The following is a 9,542-nucleotide window of genomic DNA, read 5'->3' as shown; positions in this document are numbered from 1 at the left end:
AATAGAGAAAACCCTTTGGTCTTTTCTACAAGGAAAACCGGGTAGGGGAGTGTAAAAGGGGCCAATGCATGAGCAAGGTGTTCTTCACAAGAGTAACTAGGTATGCATGACTAGTAATTAGGTAAAATGATTATTTTTTCCACTTAATTAATCAACACAATATTTAGCCTAATACACTCTCTATTTCGGTCCATTTAAGATAAAATGGATTCCATTTTATCTTTGTCAATTTGTCAATTTGTCACATGTCACAAGTCATGTAAAATTGTTATGCATTTTTAATATATTAAAAATCAACGCATTAATAAAAATACGTCATGTACAAAATCGACTTAGTAATTCATAATTACTTGTACCAAAATAATTTACCAATTATAAATCACAACATCTTGTATTTATAATAAATTATTCATTCAAATGCAATTGTTTCCTTAAACAATAATTTCATCTAAGTAATAAAACAATTCGATCACTTAGACCGTATCTTATTTAATCAAATTATAATGAGATACGTAAATATTACTTCCAAAATCGTCCGTCAATTTTAAGTAATTTAATTAACCCGTATCGTCATACGATCAATTAAATAATCAATTAAGAGTGTTACTCTTTAGGTATGACCTAAGGGGATCAACTGATCACCACCGTCGCACGACAGTAATGTCAAACTCTAGTCAGCCAATCATTACCGATATGTGTGGACCAGTTGACAGTAAAATATTACTTCCCAATTGTATTCTTAAAATGAGACTTAAACATGTGATCATCATGATCGACAGTTGTGATCGTATTATTGTCGGAGGACACATATTCGAACAATCTCCCACTTGTCCTCGACAAGTGTTCGTCACCAATTCTCTTGTCCTATTACTATCTCCCACTCAATGCAAGGTGTCTTTCAGGTCGTACTTGCAAGTGATCATATCGAGAGTGGTTTCCTCGATTTGGAGAATAACTGATTGACCGGATTTATCTACCATAGATATCTTCTGAGCGTGGCCACGCATTTCCAGTTCATTACTCCTCGAGTGGCCCTGAGATATTTTTATAACCCTGACTAAGGGTGGACAATTCCTATCGCACTTATTCCCTTCGACTAGCCACAACCATCATAACCTAAAATATGCCCATTTGACCCCATTTACGAAGGTCGTAGTAACACAAATCAAAGTTAATCTAAAACTGTGCCATCTTAGGCGAACAGTCTTTAGTCAAAAGAATCGACTCATTAGAATACTATAGTAGCGCTCGCCACGACCAGGCTATATAAATTTGCCAGAACTCTATAAGCGGTCATAAGGCCCGACAAGGTGTTCCTAACAGTCTGCCTATGTGATCGACTAGTCATCACACATGACTCCATGGCACTTGAACTTGCCATCAATCGCATCACATTCTAGTTACTTCGAGACGTCGCCTCATGTAAGTAACTATGGGCGAATACAATGCTAATCCGTGTTCACTTTAACGGGGTTCAATTGTCTCTACAACCCGTTTGGATGTAACAAAGTATATGGTGAGTTAATAATAACTCAAACGACGAATGTCGACATCACATCTGGGTAGTCAATACCATATTACAACCTTGTGATGTATATCGTAAGTGTTTAAACACTAGTCGATTGCAATAGAAGTTTAACATACCATGCGTCCATGTGTTCAAACTTCTTATATTGCATTATCCTTTATATTCATGTTATCTCTCATAGCATGAACCTTACCAAGTACACATATAGGTTCCCAACCTTGGTTTGGGTTCTTTATCTTGAAAGAACTTTCTTGTTGTTTATCACATAACCAACGACTTTGTGGTGGATGATATAACTTGCACTGATCAAGTGTTCTACCATTTCGCAATGCACTAGGTATACGTTTTGCAGGGTCTTGCAACAATTGTCAAGATGATTAGCCTAGCAGTTCTCATAAGTACTAGCATATTAGAAAATATCAGTTTTGAGTAACTTCTTACTTCAGCTATGTATTTTTCAAAGCTTCTTATTTCTCCTTTTAGCTTGAATAGCTTAGGATTTTCATAAATCCTTACGTGTGATCGAACTTCAATATGTGCAACCTCTTGTCACATAACAGAGTGTTCTGTCCATCACTGGAATCGCTCATTAGTTCTCCTCGAGAATTCATGACGATTCTTCTATGGCTTGCCAATGATTCATCATACTCTTATGCATATGATTCATTATTGGACATGTGCATGATTATTCTAATGACGGAATCATTAGTAACTAATAATCATGTGATCAACCATTCTTAGGTTCAATGAATGACCATGACTGCTTATGGTAATTCCATTTTCATCGATATGAATAACCTACGTTTCTCGTTGATTTGATGTGTATATCTCAATACTTATCCAACATCTCATGTTGTCAGTGGATTCATCATAGTCCATTTTCATCCAGAATTGAAAACTCAAATACTTCTTTGTGAAAGATAGTATTAGCTCGTCATTCTCAATGAGTAATGAGTTATAATTTTTTACAAGATGATTGCTCCCACTAAATTCCATGTCTTAACATGATAATTTCCAACTACCACTTAATTCCACATGTTTCGCAATTGACTACTCAATCGAAAAATTTCAAGAATTGAAATATATTTTGCTTTGCCAAGTTATTAAGATAAAACCATATATGCGTAGCAAATGTCATTATTTAAATGCGTATTTCATTTAATGCACGTCCTTCTCAAAATACCCTTTTCGGAAGGAGGTTTAACCATTTCATTTTCATTATGAGGTTAAGTAATGACACTAGCGTGGTTAATACTTAACTTAGCTCTTGTGGATATCGGCATATCATTCTTTGCAACTTTTAGCCATAAATCTCATTTATTTTCTAGGATGCAACTTTGTTTCATTTAGGCTCTTAAGTAAATATCAATATTGAACCTATTGGTCAAAAGTCGCTCATAAACTAGCCAAATCTCTTGTTTAAGACTTTACATTAGTCATTCTTCTTCCAAAACTTTCTTTTGGTCTCCTCGTGTAGTTATCTTGAGAACATATTCTTTTGATTACTTCACTTGGTCTCTTTCGTCATGTAGGTTTTATCTATTCGAGACCATAGATCTCATCTATTCGTGTACACTATCTATATAGGTATACAAATCATTCTTTCCTGCGTAGACCTCATTTACACAAGTATAAAAATTTGCTTTGTGTTCTTTGTGTCTTCATTTTTCTCCCACTCTATCTTTAGAATAAATACACTAGAGATTCAAAGATAGGTTATGAGACACAAATGATGATTTTTGAAGTATAAGGAGGATTATCTCATAGGTTGACTAATCGTTTTAGATTTGATAAGTGTACTTGGTGATTGACATTCCTTTAAGAGAGTTCATCAACTCAATTATCACTTTATAATTGATCATACACAAGCCTTAAGCTTGTGGACATATAATGAATCCCATCATTATAGTTGTCAATAAGATCACTTTAAGTGGGTGATCATATGTTTCTATGTGCAAGCATATATAGACGAATTTTTAGAACAAGAAAAATACGATAAAAGGGTGACTTGGGTTGCAAACCAAGCCACCATAATCCAAAAATACAACAATTGTTTAGAAAGGATCAAACATTTCCATGTCGAACACGGAAATCAAAAGGTTCTAAAAATCCGAAACATAAATTAAAATAACACAATAAAAACCAACCTTCATGGAGGCTACTCCTAGCTTCTTGATGATTTCTCAAGCTTGCTTTTCCTTTCCCTTGTCCTTGCTTGGTGGAGGCCCTATTTACAATAAAAAGGGGATACATTATCACAAATTTGTATCACAATACCATAGTTGAATTAGAAACATAAAAGAAAGGATAGTCATTTACCTACTGGAGTGATCTTTCCAGCTTTGATGTCACCAAGATACTTGGAACAATTTCTTTTCCAATGTCCAACACCATTACAATAATGGCATTTATCAAGAGGACCCTTCTTGATCTTGGAGGTGCTAGCTTCAAAAGTCTTAGCCTTGGTGAAAGTGGGAGCTTGCTTCTTACCCTTCTTCCCATACTTTTTGAATTTCCCCTTGCTCTTAGTGCTTATGTTAATCACATCCTTCGGTGGGTTAACATTTAACCCCATATCTCTTTCGGCTTGCACAAGTAACTTGTGCAACTCTTCAAGAGACACGTTCTTGTCTTGCATGTTAAAATTCACCCGGAATTGAACATGTGTCTTGACTTTGGATAAGGAGTGTAGAATCCTATCTACAATGAGCTCTTTGGGGATTTCAACCTTTTGAATCTTCAAAGTCTCGACTAGCTCCATTAATTTGAGCACGTGAGGGCAAACCTTTTGGCCCTCTTTAAAGTCGAGATCAAAGAATGCCGCGGCCGCCTCATATTAGACGATCCTCGGAGTTTGTGAAAACATTGTCACAAGCTTGGAATAGATTTCATTAGCGGTGCCCATTTTAAAGGCTCTCCTTTGGAGATCCGCCTCCATCGCAAAGATCAACACATTTTTCATTGCCGCGGACTCCTTGTGGTAAGCCTCATATGCTTCCCTAGTAGCGGCACTCGACCTAGCATTAGGTTCGAGTGGAGAGGCTTCGGTGAGGTAACGAAGCTTGTCGTCACCTTGGGCGGCTAATTTGAGTTGGGCATCCCAATCGGAGAAATTTGACCCATTCTTTTCAAATTTACAACGATCCATGAAGGATCGGAGCCATGAAGCATTAGTGAGAGGTGTGGCGTTGGTGTTTGGAGTGGCCATTTGTTATGAGAAATAAGAGTGGTCTACAAAACAAAATAGAAGGAATAAAACATAAGTCATTTTCAAAATAATAACACTCGTAAAAAATTTAATTTAAACAAGTTTTATTGCATTTATCTAGTGACCTCTACCCAACTTGATAAATGATTCCAAGACCCAAATTCTTATCAACTTAGGGCACGGTGTGCCGAAATACACTTTATTAACATAACTTGGTGATTAACCTTTTAATCGATTCTACTTTTAGAACTCTTGGTCGATAAAATTACATTAATATTTATCTCTAGCCCGAAACACATCCGGAAATCGTCGTGAATACTTTCGTTGAGTTCAACCCAAATTTCGAATAAATGTGTCCATGATCCAAACTCATATCAACTTAGGACACGGTGTGCTGAAATACCCCTCATTAATATAAATTCGGTGGATAGACATCTATCACCCACTTCCCCTACGTAACAAGGTTTGTACCCCGGTGTGGCCGATTGCACTCCCTCACGAAATAGGTTTTCATGGTTTCTACTTTTTGGTAAGGCTATGTCTCAACTGTTTATTTTTAGCGAGAGGTCATGTCAAGTTATTATCTATCACGTTTTAAGTGAACTAAAGCGGTGAACTACGATAATTGTAATTGACACGGTCGATAAACTCGATTAAAATGATAATGCATGTTTTAGTTATGGCGATTTAGCGATGCATGCGAGATATAAATAAAATGCAAAGCATAAATTAAATCCTAGTATGACCTTCCTAAAATAGAAAATCTAATTAACTATTACATATTCGAAAACCAACTCCTTTGGTCCCTTGAACTTCGATCTTGGCACGCATCTCGAGGTAACACCGTCTTTAATGGATCGCCTTCTTAAGTGGCACAGTCTTCAAGGATCTCCGGAATAAATAAATTACATAACAAATTACATAATTTCCTATTATACATTTGTAATTAAAATAAAATAAATCTATTAAATTACAAAACGGTGATACGAGATCACAATAAATTACAACCGAATCGATATTCCCATACATTTCGGGTAATACCAATTAAAAACTAAGGCCATACTAAGTAAAATTACATAATTCAAAAATTACATAAAATAAAATTATGACAATCATAAATAAAATGCAGCATTATAATATGTATGAACATGCCAAATTTTATGCTAAATCGCCTTTAAGGAGCCAATATCGTATATTAATCGGTTTTTACGGATTTGCGTGATTTAACCTTTTAAAAATCATAATAATTACATAAAATCATATTTATGTACTAGTTAATTACCCTAATCATATTAGGACTCAAAATTAGTCTCCACTAACAGTTGACAATAATTGACTTATATATTTCTTAATATTGTTCATAAAAGGACTTAAAATTACAAAATAAAGCCATAAACTTCAAATAAATCATAAAAATTTCAAATAAATTTGAAATTTGAAATTTAAACTCATGAACATTCTGGAAAAATACCATGACACTCATAATGTTCCAAAAACTTAGGTTAAAATTTTTGAAATTCATCGAGAAAAACAATGTTGCGGTTTATCGGATTTATCAAATATTATCATAAAAATATGAGAAAAAATTATATTTATCCACTTTTCAATTTTATATCTCAAAAAGGTGATAAAATGCAATATGTGACGTTTTTCCTTAGTCATGAAGTATGTTTTAGCAATTATCACTAATTAAAGTCACTATTTATGTTATTTTTCATCAAAAATTCATAAATCATGCATAAAGACTTCATTATAGCCAATTATTTTACACACATCTTGTAAAATCGCATGTGACAACATACTAAATTTCTATGGCCAGATTCGAAATATTACTCATATTAACCTATTTTTCATTTAAATTCGATTTTTATCAAGAAAAATCCATATTTCGAGCATAAAAACTCATAAAATTATGAAAATTTACAGGTCATCTGAATATAATATATGTGAAAACATATCCAAAAACCACAGGAAAAATCGAAGTTTAGCTAATTTTAGTCCAAAAATGACATTTTTATCATAAAATCACATTTTAATGCCATTATTATATAAAATGAACAATAAAAATCTATAAATTAACCAAAATATCCTAAATACGACCAGAAACCTTAACATGCATATTTGATTTCGTGATATATCATAATAAACACAAATGTATAAGTTTTATATGTTAATCGTATAACTCGGAAAAACTATAACCGATTTGCATGCAAACAACCTAAGGCTCTGATACCACTTGTTCATTTGTTCCCCTACATTCACTTTGGTCATGTCCCAAAGTTCCACAATTCTCACATATCCCACTTGGGATTGATGTGTTAGAAATCTATATCTCATTATACTTAACATATTCTTATATGTTTCAATTTAATTTAGTCATAAAATTAATTAGATCTTGTGCATACAAACATAAGTAAATATAGAGAAGAAATCATCATTCTTACATTGGAAATTTCGGATTATTGGGCGCAAATGAGTTCTCCTACTCACTTGTTCTTGAACTCTCCTAATATTGGATGAACAAAAGATTCAAGTTTAGAATCCCTCCCAAGGAATAATACTCAAGATAACCTCTTAATAAGATTAATATTATTAATACTAGAACAATATTAATCTAAATAAAATGACCCAAAACTATTGTTTTGTCCTCTTGGAATTTCGGTCAAGAGGAGGAATAATGGAGTAATTTTATCTCTCTAAAATACTTTCGTTTTAGATGTGTAGAATGAATGAATATACACTAATCTTTTGATGTAGTGTATTAGGTAAATAATAGAGAAAACCCTTTGGTCTTTTCTACAAGGAAAACCGGGTAGGGGAGGGTAAAAGGGGCCAATGCATGAGCAACGTGTTCTTCACAAGAGTAACTAGGTATGCATGGCTAGTAATTAGGTAAAATGATTATGTTTTCCACTTAATTAATCAACACAATATTTAGCCTAATACACCCTCTATTTCGGTCCATTTAAGATAAAATGGATTCCATTTTATCTTTGTCAATTTGTCAATTTGTCACATGTCACAAGTCATGTAAAATTGTTATGCATTTTTAACATATTAAAAATCAACGCATTAATAAAAATACGTCATGTACAAAATCGACTTAGTAATTCATAATTACATGTACCAAAATAATTTACCAATTATAAATCACAACATCTTATATTTATAATAAATTATTCATTCAAATGCAATTGTTTCCTTAAACAATAATTTCATCTAAGTAATAAAACAATTCGATCGCTTAGACCGTATCTTATTTAATCAAATTATAATGAGATACGTAAATATTACTTCCAAAATCGTCCGTCAATTTTAAGTAATTTAATTAACCCGTATCGTCATACGATCAATTAAATAATCAATTAAGAGTGTTACCCTTTAGGTATGACCTAAGGGGATCAACTGATCACCACCGTCGCACGACAGTAATGTCAAACTCTAGTCAGCCAATCATTACCGATATGTGTGGACCAGTTGATAGTAAAATATTACTTCCCAAATGTACTCTTAAAATGAGACTTAAACACGTGATCATCATGATCGACAGTTGTTATCGCATTATTGTCGGAGGACACATATTCCAACATGATGAAGATGACGTCATGGCATTAACATGTTGCTTTGGTGATTTTTAGGCTTCTTCAAGTCTAGCCATAGCTTTTTCGAACTTCAAATTGATGGTATCAATGTGAGCACTAAGTTGAGCACCCAATTGAGTAATAGAGTCCACTTCATGCTTTCCTCCTCTAGTAGCCATGCGAGGTCTACTATATTGTGAATTATGGACCGCCATTTCCTCAATCTTGTTCCAAGTTTGATTATCGTAAACTTCGGTGAACATACCATTTGATCCCATGTTGAGAATGTTTCTTGAGTCTTCATAAAGACCATTCCAAAATTGTTGTACCAAGAACCACTCGCTAAGTCCATGATGAGGACATGAGCGACAAATTCGCTTGAATCGCTCCTAAGCTTCATACAAGGATTCTTCATCTCTTTGCTTAAAGCCCGTAATTTGAGCTCTTAGCATGTTAGTCTTTTCCGGTGGGTAGAACTTTTTGTAGAAAGCTAGAGCCAATTTCTTCCAAGAGTCAATTTTGAGAGTAGCCTTATCAAGGCCTTTCAACCATTGTTTTGCGGTGCCAATTAGAGAAAAAGGAAATAAGACGCATCGAATTTGGTATTCAGTTACACCGGTTTGAGAAATTGCATCACAATAGTCACAAAAAGTCTCCATGTGAGAGTGAGGGTCTTCACTAGGCATCCCCCCAAATTGGCTTCTTTCGACTAATTGGATAAATGCGGATTTGGCAATGAAATTTCCGGTTAAGTGTTGTGGTGTGGGAGTACCATTGGTTAGATTCTCCTCGGTTGGTACGGAATGTGATGAAAATTTAGGCATTGTGGGTTGATTTTGTGTTGGATTTTGTGTTGGGTTCTCCTCACCTTCTCTTGCAAAAGGGTTAACGAACTCAATAGTGTTTGGTTGAATATCTACAACCTCACCAATACCTCTCAAAGTTTTCTTAGCAAGTCTTCTATTGTTTGTCAAAGTCCTTTCAATTTCGTGATCAAAGGGTAACAAGTTACCTTGTGATTTTCTAGACATGCAAAATATCAAACAACTTGAAAATAATTAGAACAAACCTTGAGGAGTTTTACTTCCCCAAGGCAAAGAAAGACACAACTAATAACAATCTAAGAAAATCTAAATCAAGTTAACACCGTCCCCGGCAACGGCGCCATTTTTGGTCAGACTCTTTTGAGAGGTTTAGTTTTCGGTACTTATCGTTAGGAGCACCT

At 34.2% G+C, this 9,542-nt stretch overlaps 1 non-coding gene across 1 annotated transcript; it reads left to right on the top strand.

The window, feature by feature from the left end:
* The first annotated feature begins 8,662 nt into the window (after positions 1 to 8,662).
* Positions 8,663 to 8,769, top strand: LOC141624366 (small nucleolar RNA R71). Its single transcript, XR_012534173.1, has one exon. It is a non-coding gene; the product is annotated as a small nucleolar RNA R71 (small nucleolar RNA).
* Positions 8,770 to 9,542: the final 773 nt, after the last annotated feature.

The sequence above is a fragment of the Silene latifolia genome, chromosome X (assembly GCF_048544455.1).
Source record: "Silene latifolia isolate original U9 population chromosome X, ASM4854445v1, whole genome shotgun sequence".
Classification (NCBI taxonomy): domain Eukaryota; kingdom Viridiplantae; phylum Streptophyta; class Magnoliopsida; order Caryophyllales; family Caryophyllaceae; genus Silene; species Silene latifolia.
This window is presented reverse-complemented; position numbering and strand designations above follow the sequence as displayed.